Here is a 13,609-nt window from a genome sequence, read left to right on the forward strand (position 1 = left end):
GAGAACAGGAAAATAAAGGTTCCTAATTATTTTTTTTGAGATCAAATATCAAATATAATTAAATTTATAAAATGAGGAAGAATTGAATAACGTACAAAAATTTCAGATTAAGTGGGGTATGGGATAATTTTTGTCTGTACATCAGTTTAGTATAAGAACTATTTATTTAGTATTGTTATTAATATAAACACTAACAGATATATTACAAATAATCTGGAACTATTCATTTTCTACAGTAAAAAACAAAATTACATCTATAAAATCTGGCTTTTAATTATTTATATTTAACTTACGTATTTTAAATGTAATTAAAGCTTACTTATACTAATCAATTATTCAAATCCTGTCAAGTTATTTATATAAGAAAAAAAAAAGAAGAAAAATAGTAGAGGAAACACTTATTTCGATATAAATTAAGACCACAGAAATTAATTTACATTGTTGTCATGACAACTACTACTACTCTGTATTGCATACATTATGCAAGCAACATCGGTTTTCCAGATCAGCTTCTTCGGTAAACTTGGTAGGTCATTGATTTAAATTAATTTCGTAGTAAGTAATTTGAAGCAGTGGATACTAAATCGACCATTTAGAACAATATGGTTACATGCATCGATAGAGAATTTTTGATCCAAATAGTCCAATAATATTTAATTAATATATAAAATGAATAGTAACTGAACATAATATGATGATCTTATTTATAAATAAAATGTGCTGTATTAGAATATAATAGCATAGTATAATCAATATTTTTGTTATTTTTTATTATCTGTCTCAGAATAATTATTATTTAATTCATATTTTTGTGTTGCTGGTCTACTGGATACTAAAATAATATTATTAAATGATTGATACTTATATACGTCTTAAAGTTGATATTTACCTACGTTTTTAGTTCTAATTATACCGTATTCTTTATACTAATTTTATTTTATAAGCCTAACTCGAAAATCGAGGAATATATAGTTCTTGCTGTCAGGTTTTTTTTTTTTTATAAATTATTTTTGAGATGTAAATGTACACACTTTATTATTAGCAACTTTTGAAATTGGAATGAGACTGAAGAGCTTTCATTTAGTATTTAGCTTGTTTTTTTTTGGATAGATTATGTTTTGATGAAATAAAAATTATGTCTTAAAATTAAAATTCAGTCTTTATGTAAGAAATACATTTATACCTTTGCTCAAATTAATGTATTATTAAAATCATTGAATGGTACAGCTGTAAATCTTCTCATTTCAGCCAAGTCTGATATATTTCTCGGTCTTAATGAAATAAAAAATGTATTAATGTTACCATTACATCGGCTATCCGTTGGTTTTTTTTTTTTGAGGGGATGGTGGTGAGTGTATCGGATTCTTTTATTAATTTCTCAACAGTTTTTAAAATGGTAATTGAGAAAAAAAGACAAAAAAATTACAAAAATACGGCATAATGCACGGTACATCAATTTTTGATAAAATTAATTTTTTTCTTTTGTTATAACTCAAAACAAAATTGTACATACTTGAAATTTTCACTAAATGTTTATTAAATCGTAATTTGTAAGGGATGGTTTAATTTTTAAAAGATTTTTGATTTCTTTTTGAAAATAAGACTTTTTTTAAGCCATTTACAGATATTTAAAAATGTTCTTAACTTTTTTTGTAAGTGTGAATAAAATCATTTTAGCTTTAAAAAATATTGTAAAATAATTTAATTTCAAAGGAAAATGTTATGATTGATTAAATATACAATTTTGACTAGAAGACTATTACGATTATAAGAGCTTTCTGATAGGAAATATTGTTTAGTTTTAGTTTGTAATTTGAGTAAAATTTTACGAAACTTCCGTTTAGTATTTTTTTTAGTAATTGAAAGTAAAAAAAAAAAAAAAAACTTGTTGAATCTATTATATTTAACTACCTGAATACTTTAATTCAAAATTGTTTTTTTTGAGAGCAATGGTACATTGGTTTCAAGTTTGTAATATTAATACAGCAATATCATTCATCTGTTTATGTACTTCGTTCGACCGTGGATTCACACTTGATCGAGAAGTTCCGTTCTTTTTTCATATATTCACATAGAAAACCATATAAACATATTTGTATACTATTAACTTTAAATGTTAATTTTGTTTAAATATATTATGAAACACAGAAACATATGACAAAATGTTAGTTATCATCACAGTCAAAGAACTAATGTTTTTTAGGGAACAGATGCGTGATATTTGTAAACCGAAGTTAATATATTATTTAAACATTTGCCTTATTTATGTATTATCAACTTATGTAGGCATGATGAATTTTTTTTATTTTTAACCAAAATAACCAAATGTAATAAGTAAAAAAAAAATATAAGAAACAAATTTAAGAATAAAAGAACTTATACGTTTACACTTGTTATATCCAACGTAGGATTAGAACTAAACTATTATAAAGAATTATAAACATTTGTCACAGAAATAGAGCAACTTGTAAAATTATGATTTGTTACTTTTTTGTGTTTTGCTTGTGGATAGTTATAAAAAATATCAAACGATTTATTTTTACAGCGAATATTAAACAAAGCAACAAGTACTTTACGAGAAAGCTGAAAGTTTTTTCACTAAAATCTCAATGTATTTTTCAACCATATATAAATTATGAGAAACCACTTAAAATGTAACTTTTAGCAACATTTAAAAAATTACTAATATAATGTCTATAAAAACCATACAACTTAAAATACAATGGTTAATTAAGTTATATTTTAATATAAATATTATTGTATGTATCAAAATTCAAATTTACAAGATTGGAAAATACATTTGGTTTCATGCAGAACTTAATATTATTTAAAATGTATTTAATTTCATCTTAAAAATATTTTAATGGTCAGTTGATCAATAATATATAAATAAACATTCCTAATTTTTTTTCACATTTTGTACATGGAGCCCAGTATTTTTAAAAATTGTGATGGTATAATCTTTATTTTTAACTAATTAACTGTAATTAGTTAGTTATATATTTTTATTACATTTTCTTTGGTTTTAGGAAACTAATAATAAATTTAAAAATGCAAATAGTAAATATTAACTTAAAATTGATTATTATATGTCTTAGGAATATTCGTAGTAGAAAATAATAAATTAGGTACCTACTGACAGCAACCAGCATAAAAAGGACAATAAAATAGTAAATTTCTAAATAAATTCATAACAATTCCATCCTATAAACTGTTTGAAGAACTTAAGGTTCCTATTATATATCACTCAATTCACACTAATAATCCTTAAATTCGTTAGAAAATAATTAGCAAAAAACATTAGCAAACATTTTTCAATATCTTTAAGAAAATTGCAAAATTCTATAATTCTATAATATATATGATATAATTAATATAATAATAATAATTTATTCTGTAATTGTATAATAAAATTATATAACTCAAATTATAAAAATTGCTAGGTTCATTTAAAAAAAAAAAAAAAAAATCCATAATATTTATTTGATTTTTCCTACTATATTATAATAAAAAGCTTTAGTAGGAACTAAAAATGACTGGTAAAAATAATCGATAAACGTTTACACCTCAGTTTACAACATTTCTTATTTTAATTTTGTCAATAATAATTCTATATTTAAAAACCAAAATTAATTTATATAATTATAATTTAATAATTGAAAAATATACGTATATCTAATATAACCAATCAACCTAATAAATACATACGTATACTTTTTTACACAGTACAACCTGTCTTGAGCGTCGAATTATACGGGATTAACAACATATTTTCTTATATTAATGCGGGCGTGACCAGTTTTGCCCAAATCTGACTTTTCCCATTACGTCATACTCGTTTCATCTATCGACTTTTTTTGTCAGTTTTAAATTAATTTAGCAATATATATATATATATATAAATATTGAACTTTTCTTATGACACTTCAATCATTAGGAAGTTTTAGCATTTCCGTTTTGAACTTTACTATTAGAAGTATATAGATTAGCTGATCACGTACGTTTTAGTAATTTCACACACCATCATCGAATTACTTTGGAACTTTCGAACTCATGTTTTTTTAAGTTCAAATTATTGATTAGAAATCATCATATCTTTATTTCTCTTATTTTTACAAACATAGCCAATATCGGTAATTTAAAAAACAATTTTAAGTTCAAATTCACTTACAAAAATAAACAGCTCAGCACTGAAGAAAAATGTTCAATATAATCACACAAAGTGCAGTGGGCTTTGTAATTATAATAATAATATCGTACAATCGTTGGCACTTTGTCGTGTATATGTGTTTGTGTGTATGTGTGTACTGTGTGTATTCGATAATTATTAATTGTTATCGATGGATTTAAGTATCCTACAACACAGTAGAATTTAAAATAAAGTATGCAATAGATAATTTATATGAACTATTGAAGGGTTTTCTGGATCACAATGAACGAAAACAAAACTCTAATTTCATATTTCCATGGTATAGAAGATATTATACACCGTGATATTCCATTAAATTGTCTATTGCCAACTAAACTTTAAACTGACAAAAAATGTCGATGAGTGAAACGTAATAGGTTGGATTTAGGTGAAATGGGTTCCGCCTATTAATGCGGGTTTCAGGTTCGCATAATAAAAATGTAATCTTCATATAATTTATTTGATTACTTCTGAATAATTAAGCTATGGAAAACATTTATCTTATTAAAAAATTATACAGAGAAAAAAAATGAAAAAGTGAAAGCGTAACGTTTTTCTTTTGGTTTACCTATAATATATTCTATGGATGTTCACAAGATAACAAACTTTTTTTGTTCTTCTAGAACATTCTATTTTCTGTACCACCTTCCCCGCTCTGCCCTGCGTTATCGCAATTTCGACCATCGAGCCGTACCGGGCCTGTCCCGTCTTTTGTCGTACTTGTACTCTCACATGGTACGTGTCGTTGCGTGACCGAGTTTTTCGCCGACGCCTGAGTGTCCGCTGTGGACGATAATATCGTTTTGTCGCTCTGCGTCGTGTGTGTGCGTTGTGCGGTACGTTGTTTTTACACCGTCGTGTGTGCGTTGCCACCGGTCGGCCCTTCGCCGTCGTGCGTGTTTGCTGTTGGTCGGCCCTGTCGCCGTCGTGCGTGTTTGCCGCTGGTCGGCCCTTTCGCCGTTGTGCGTTGCCGCTGGTCGGCCCGTCGCCGTCGTGCGTGTTTGCTGTTGGTCGGCCCTGTCGCCGTCGTGCGTGTTTGCCGCTGGTCGGTCCCTCGCCGTCGTGCGTGTTTTGTGGTCGGTCCCAGTGTGACCGAAATTGTGTGCCGCCGGTCCATGCTGTGCGGTTGGCTCTCCTGCAGTTGGTGATGTTTACCTTTTTATCAACTTTTATGTGAATGGATTACTACATACGTATATATTTGTTCTATTTTCCTTTATTTTGTATTATTTTATTAATTTGCATTCGTGTATTTATGATAGACGAGGGCGCCCAGTTTTTCTATTCTGTTTAATAATTTTCTTTATTATTATTATTATTATTATTAAAGTGTTGTAGGCCCAACACCGGCCATTCATTAATTGTATTTTCATTATTAGTATTATTGGTCACCCGCACATACATAAATATAAATATTTTAATGTCTCTGGGTAATTGCAAGGGCATACGCTTTACCATTTGAGGCTAACCGCCTTTATGTAGGAGTCTGATGGTACAATGTATTCTGAATTTGTACTAGTAATTTTATTTCAAATAGTTCTGTGTATAATATACACTGTATACACATTTTATTTTAAAATATTGTTTGAACGTTTCATTTACAACATAAAATAGTATAAATGCTATAGTTTTTTCATAGTAAAAATCAACTAAAATAGTTCAATTAATTATTTATTTGAGTTTTAAAAGTAGATTTCCCTTACGAGTCTAGTCTATGATATGCTATATGGACATTTTGGTGGAAACTTAAATTCCAGTTTTGGTTCTCGAATAATATGAAAACTATACGTATTTTTTATATACATCTGTGCTCTTATCCTAATTGTAATTAATAGTTTATTTTTTTTAAGAGTGATATTACATTTATACTTACATTTGATACACAGTCGAGTGGCGACAACTCGAAAAACTTTACAACTTGAATATATATTTATTACTCTAGAAATTCTCGTAACACTCAATGTATTATACGTTTTGTTAATTCGAATATAAAATTGTGATAAATAGCTCAGTCAAATGATTTTATGTATGTTATATCTGGATATTTTTTGTAAACATATAATGTTTTTTATATTCGACCGTATAATGAAGAAAATTAACTAGAAGATAGAAACTGATTACTAGTGTATGCATAGTAATACGAGTATAAGTATATGAGTATACTGGTTAGTATGTGTCCATCTAGTATCGTATGTCTGCCGTGCGTATTTTTGTAAATTATCAAACACTTCTAAAAACCGAAAATTAAATAATTTAAATATAACTGACCAAATTCATGTAATACAATTATCAGAGAAAGGTAACCGAATAAAACAAGACATCCCAAAAGAATTTAATATTCCACCAAATATGCTGTTAAAGTTTTCAATAAATATGGTATTTCAAAAAATAAATAATGAAGACAATAATACATCGAAACTAGCTGAATATCCAAATGTAGTGATATATTTGTTCAAATAATTTACTCAATTTAGAGATTAAAATATACCTATACGTGGACCAATATTAAAAAAAATTAAGATTTTTTTGCAACTGGTTATTCACATTTTAAAGTAAACTGTTTACCGTTAACGAAATAATGGGTACTCGTAAGTACATCAAATAGTAATTCTGAAAATAATGACAACGATAAGCTTCAAATATGATTACGGTGATTCAAGCAATATTATCATCACAAACTGTTAGGCAATTTATTGAATATGTCAAAGGCGTGAATACTTCTATATTCAAAGCTGAAGGTAAATAAAATGTTCTTGTTAATAAAAAGCCGAAAGATAAAAATTAATAACAAATGGTTTTTCCTTATATATTAAATAATACATAAGTGCATATTTATAATAACATTCTATCTTTATTTTTATGACATTTATGTACATATATTTATTATAAGATTTTCATAGAATTTTTAAATTTTATTTCATTACATATAGAATTTTTATCCCTTTCAAGTTCGAGTTATCGCAGATTGACTTTATATTGTCCGTAATAATGTATTAATATTTAATATTAATATTAATTATTTATTTTTTTTTGATAATATTTTGATGTTAAAAAAAATAAAAAATATTAATATTATTGATACTTACTATAAATGAATTTTTTCTCCGGATGCCAATAATAATCTCACATAATTCTTGTATATGAAATTTGGTCGTTGACCAAATCACTATCATATATCAAGGTTTCCTTGAATTGTTTGGCTTTTTTATTTTTTTTTCAAAATAAAACACATTTTATGATTTTCACTTCATTTAGTATAACCTATACCTAAAAAAAAAAAGTTTTATATTATTGTTGCACTACTAATTTTGTTATTCTAATCAATTTTTAAAAAAATGTTGTCAGTCAAAACTTACGCTTTATACTTGTATAACTTCTAACAGTAAATAATCTTTATTAAAGCAATATGCATTGCGTAAAACAATTAATGTCTAACATTTAACCTTCTATAAATAAAACATAATAATAACTTTACAGAACAATTATTCAATTATTATAACATGAATCTGACGATTGAATATATTGATATTAAAATTTAAAAATTAATTTATTAGAAATTTAAATAACTAAAATAGCAGAAGAATTTAGATAAAATATTATTTTATACATTTACGAGATTATAGTTTCACATGATCGTACATCCATGAATAACATGACTAAAAAAAAGAAAAAATATCGATTGTTTTAAAAATAAATTTAACCTAATAACACACATTTTTTGGTACAATATAACAATAAATTATTAGAAAAATCATCTTACTATATGTTAACGTTAAATTTTATAAAAATTTATCGTATATTATTAAATTGTCTGCCTAAATTGAAATCAACATTAGAAACATATGCGGTATAATAAAAACTGTCATCACGTTACCCCCGTTGTTAAAAAATGATTGAAATTCAGAATGTCTAACAAAACCAAATTTCATTATTACAATAACGTTGTTGAAAATGGTGTTAGGTTGGGCATATATTTAGATGAATTTGGCTTGAAAATGTTTCTATTAAATTATTGGATTATTTGAACAAACGGTACAGTACAAGAATATCTAATAATAAAGTCAAAAATATTATTAATTGATATTATAGTGTAATATATAATTTAGTTAAATTCATTATCATCACGGATTTTCAACATTTAAAAATCTCATTTCTGCTAAGCTAATAACTGATAGTGAATTACTTGAATTTTTGTTTACGGCTTTATCCAGTAGCATGACAAAAAACTCCTACGATATTTTCAGGTTTTAATGTTTACATTAGAAACCTAACCTTTTTTTTATAGAAAAAAAATGCATTCATGGTTATCGAGAAACGTAAATAATTTTGTGAATGGTTTAACAAGTCTCTTTGTCTTTATCTCTTTGTCAGTGACTATTGATTTAGATGATTATATTACATAGATCAGTCATCAGAAAATATGTTTAAAAATATGTTGAAACGAGTAAGTACTGCTATATCGTGTATATTAAATAGCGTTCAAGCGATCTCATTATAGCATTTTCTATCATACTTTAATTAAAGTAATGGGGTTTAATTTTTATCGGTTTACTTATCTCCTTATCTGCGATTATTATGAACCTACATTTTAGAAACCAAGCATTTTTTTTTTAGTAAAAATATATTCTTTTTAAGCCTGTAAAATAAATAAAGTTAATAATGCAAAATATTCAAAAACATAATGAATACTAAGTTCCAACTATATTTTATATTCTTGTTGGCTTCATTCAAAAATATTAAAAAAAAAAAAGGCTTTTACCGTGTTTGATATTGAGTACCATCATTTTGCGTAAAATAATGTAACTAACTATTATATGACATATCCTTATATTTAGTAACATTTTATAGCTGTTTTTTTTTCTAAATTACTATTCAAGCAATGTTTATTAGTTATAATTATATATAAAGATTTTTACTCTTAATAAATAATCTTTCATGTGATATTCTTGTCGGAGTTATTTTCAGAACAGTTTTTAAAGTAGGTACTGATAAGATTTACTTAAAATGACGGTTGTATTAAAACCCATAAACTTTTTACATACTAAGAAAAAATGTAAAGTTTTATTCATAAGGAATTTAATAAGTATCTTCAGTAATTACTTTTTTTTTTTTCGCTTAATTCTGAACGTAATCTAAACAGAATTTAAGTAATGAAGTGAAAATCAAAAGTTTTCAACTAAGCTGATGCCGATGAAATTATATTATGTATTATATTACGTATAAAATATGGTTTTTTTTCATACTAGTCTAGACGATGGGGGACACATTTAATTTATATTTTTTTACATTATGAATTTGAAACTCATAACATGGATGTATTTCGATAACGTTCACGGAAAAAATAAAAATAAATCAGAAAAATAGTATGTTAAGTGGGTTAGTTTTATTTATTTAATAATATAATTTAAATTATTATGTGCTTAGATGAAAACATTTTAATTTCAAGAACTGAATAAGCCGAATTATTTATTTAAGTTTTATCATTTTTAACAAAATTTTCTTGTTTTTATTTTTTTTAAATATATTTATAATAATTCATAAATATTAAAAATATAATATATTTATACTATTCAATAAATAATAATATATATAATTGAATAAAGATAATGTTGATATGTATTATTTAAACAAATCATAAAAAATATATTTATATGTTTGTTAGATTTTTTTTTTATTTTTTTTTTTATTTTATCTCTCAAAAAGAATTTTTTTTTGGAAACATAATTCATAGAGTTTCAAATATACCTGATCTTTATTTTTAATCGAAAATATTGATTTAAACTTTAACTGAAAATTGTAGTATATTATTTATTATATATATATATATATATATATATATATATATTTATATATGAGCTCATAACACATAAATATCCGTATAATATACTTGATATATTCTTTCACAAGTAAGTTTATTTAATAACTTATAATAATTAAAAGAGAATATAATTTAAATTTGACCCTAATTAACTTAATAAAGTGGGGTATACCAAATTCGTCAATATGCCAAAGTACCAAGCATTTTCTTACCATATAATATTTATAATGCTAAATTAATAATGCTCATAACAATGTGATTATTATAACTATTTGTTACTTCGACCATGCACATTTACAATAAAATGTGAATATTATAATACACACACACACACACACACACACACACACACACACACAAATACACATACGTATCGTCGAATTCAACTATGGTTTTGTTCTATTTTTAAATCATGCGTTTTGTTTTATTCACATCACACTAACGCCGGAACAGTATAACCCTCTGTGCTCATCAGCAAACACAAAAATATTGCAAATCCGTTTCCAGCTACAAAATATGGTCCACGGATTACATGATGATTATAATTTGATTTAGAGAGAATATACATATACAGCGGACGACGGGTGCACCCACGTAGGTTTAGGGTTTTTATTGGGCACTCTGGGACAAAAGGTTAAATCTCTAGGTTTTTTTTTTTTATTCACGATATAAAAACGTATACAACATCCATACATACAATATTTTAATGTATAGATACTACGTGCACAGGAAAAAAACAAACGTGCATTTTGTTTACAGAAAGTACTGGTAAATGTTCGCTTTGCTCGGCCTGAAAGCCGCTGTCAGTTAAAAGTCGAATATATTTACTGCCTCAACAGTAATGATAAAAAAGTGAAACGGACTGGAAAAAAAAAAATATTTACCATATAACTTTATCGTGCGTGCGGTAAAAAAAAAATCAAATAAGTTTAACGAATTAAATATTTCCATTGAGTATAAAATCCTCGAATAAAAATCTGTCGAATTTAACATCAGTCGTTTGGCTGTGGGAAAAGAAATATTATACCTTTCCAACAAAATTATGTATAGTATACATACAGTCGAATGGAACGAAAATGTGATATTATATCCGTATTAAATATTATATTTGACGCGTTTTATGCTATTTAACACTTCATTCGTATGAAAAAAAATACGTGTAAATGCATATAAAGCGTTATATATGTTTCATTAATATTAACAAACATATGTATATTATGTGCAGAATGAATAAAATTACATATTCAAGAAAATGCTCGTAAATATTGCTAGGAATATGTAATAAAATATTTAAATTTAAATAGGTAAAATATAATAATTTAATAAACACGCATATCAGTGTATCAGTATATTTTAAACGACACGCTGAATTGTCTTTTTATCTTGGATCAATTTACACCAATTTTATTTTGTTTCATAAAAATGTGAAATAAACAAAATTAAATATTTTGGGTTAAATGAATCCAAACTTTGCATTTGTTTCATTAGTTTTTAAATTTATCACTTTTTGAATAGGGGTTAGGTAATTATTATTATTTTAAGTTTTTTTCGTATTTTATATTAATTTATATGTTAAAAAGACTAAATTCAATAATAATTGTAAGCTCAACATGCATTGCGATTTCTAGGCGCATTAAATAAACAATCTATCTTGAACATCTAATAACCATACACGTTTTTATGAATCATTATCGTAGATACTTACAATATATGCATTTTTGTTTTAAAAATTATACTTGACAATAAAAATACAATTTAGAAACCGTACGACAAAATAATTATAAAAAACATTCTAATGATTGATAAGTATGACGTCTACAATATCGTATTAATTCCAAGAGTACAATTTCAATAATTCGTATTATATAGTTAAATAATCTGTATTATATAAAGATGAGTCTTAAAATAAATTAAATATTTGGAGTATTCAGATAAAATTTGGCAATAATTTATCTGTAAGTGAAATTGTTAATTGATGTTTAGTTATTTGAGTATTTAAGAATAAGAATAAGTAAAATGTTGGATAATTGTCAAATTGTTCCGAAAAGATAATATCTTAATGTAACAGACAATATAACACCTAGGACGTCCTAGTGGTAGAGGAATCGGTGAACGAAATGAAGAATATTCTGCGTGGTTTTAAAAATTATGAAATATGATAAATATATTCATCTAAAAAGTAAAAATTATTATTAAATTATCTTTTGTTGTTGTTGTGAATTAGTCAGTTTTGTTTTTCAAATGTGAGAACATATTATTCACTCGGTGTACACCTCGCCGTGCACGTTTAGTTGCTATATTTTATAGAACGCGTACATAAACACTGTTTTTAGTGAGGAATGTTTTGTAAAATGTTACTGAAAATCGCTTGCAACTCGGTTCGTGACACACCTAATCCACCCAGTATCGCTTTGCGGGAATTTATCGAGCACAATACATTCGTATTTTTTCATATCTTGCAGGAATCTAGACAGTGGATAGTCCCACACGCATACAATGACTCATGGCATGCAAGCACACACATACAATTACTCGTGGCATGCACGCACACACATACATTTTTGTTAAATACAATTTTAACTTATGTAGATACAATACGATGTACATGAAAAAAAAAGAAAATATAAAAACTTTGTGTGTAATCGGGTTTCTGTTGCTACTGCTGCTACAGAATTACGTTTTGAATTGTTTCAAATGAATTCCAGAAATAACTTGCGCTTGGGAAGTGCCATTATTGTGCCACTGTGGCATTTGGTGCACATATGCTGACGTTTAACTATTATTATTATAAAAGAACTGTACACATTCACACACACAAACATTCACGACGCACGAACTCGTATTATCAAACGGTATTGTCTTGTTGAATGACCAGTTACAATTTCCATACATCTTCGAACACTGTATTTAATTAGATTTCAGTCATATTACAGGTATTTTAAGTTAAAACTTTAAGATAGTGTCTAGTATAGATACGAGTATGTGATCGGTCAATCTGTTAGCGAAGGAAAAAAAAAATGGCAATGGCTAGAACTTTATTGCAAGCTTGGAGACAGTAAACAGTACCTATCATACATGTATAAATTCAAGGGATGATTTTATAGAATTATGTTATATATTTAATTTAAAAATATACCATCAATATTGGCATTATCGCTATAGCTGATGCAAATGTGCGATAGCTGACTTTTACCCATTCTCGGTACTCTCTTAAGGGATGAAATTAAATCGTTATTCATAGAAAAAGTATATTATATATAATATAATATAAGTATGAATATTGTAGAATTAATTTGTTTAATGTGACACGTGACATTTAGTTCTGATATTAATAATCCATCGTCTAGTTTCTGAACCTCAAAACTAAAATATACCGTATCAATCGGTGAATTCTAAGTAAATTTATGTAGAGGTTTCTTTTAAATATTACAAAATGAAAAAAATTGGTTGATGTAGATATTTTTTTTAACTGCCTTATGTATAGACATACATTTATTAATGTTATGCTACTTCATATTTACAAAAATATTTTTGAACTATTATTAGTAGTTAAGGACTCGGGTTGCGGTTAGTTATTATTACTTATTGAATAATATTTGCTT

At 26.1% G+C, this 13,609-nt stretch overlaps 1 protein-coding gene across 1 annotated transcript in view; it reads left to right on the plus strand.

Annotated features, from left to right (window-relative positions):
- Positions 1-13,609, plus strand: part of LOC112688953 — a 221,059-nt gene that overhangs the window by 16,426 nt on the left and 191,024 nt on the right. The gene's annotated exons all lie outside the window — the stretch shown is intronic.

This window comes from Sipha flava, unplaced genomic scaffold (genome assembly GCF_003268045.1).
Source record: "Sipha flava isolate LNK unplaced genomic scaffold, YSA_version1 41_pilon_pilon, whole genome shotgun sequence".
In the NCBI taxonomy this organism is placed as follows: domain Eukaryota; kingdom Metazoa; phylum Arthropoda; class Insecta; order Hemiptera; family Aphididae; genus Sipha; species Sipha flava.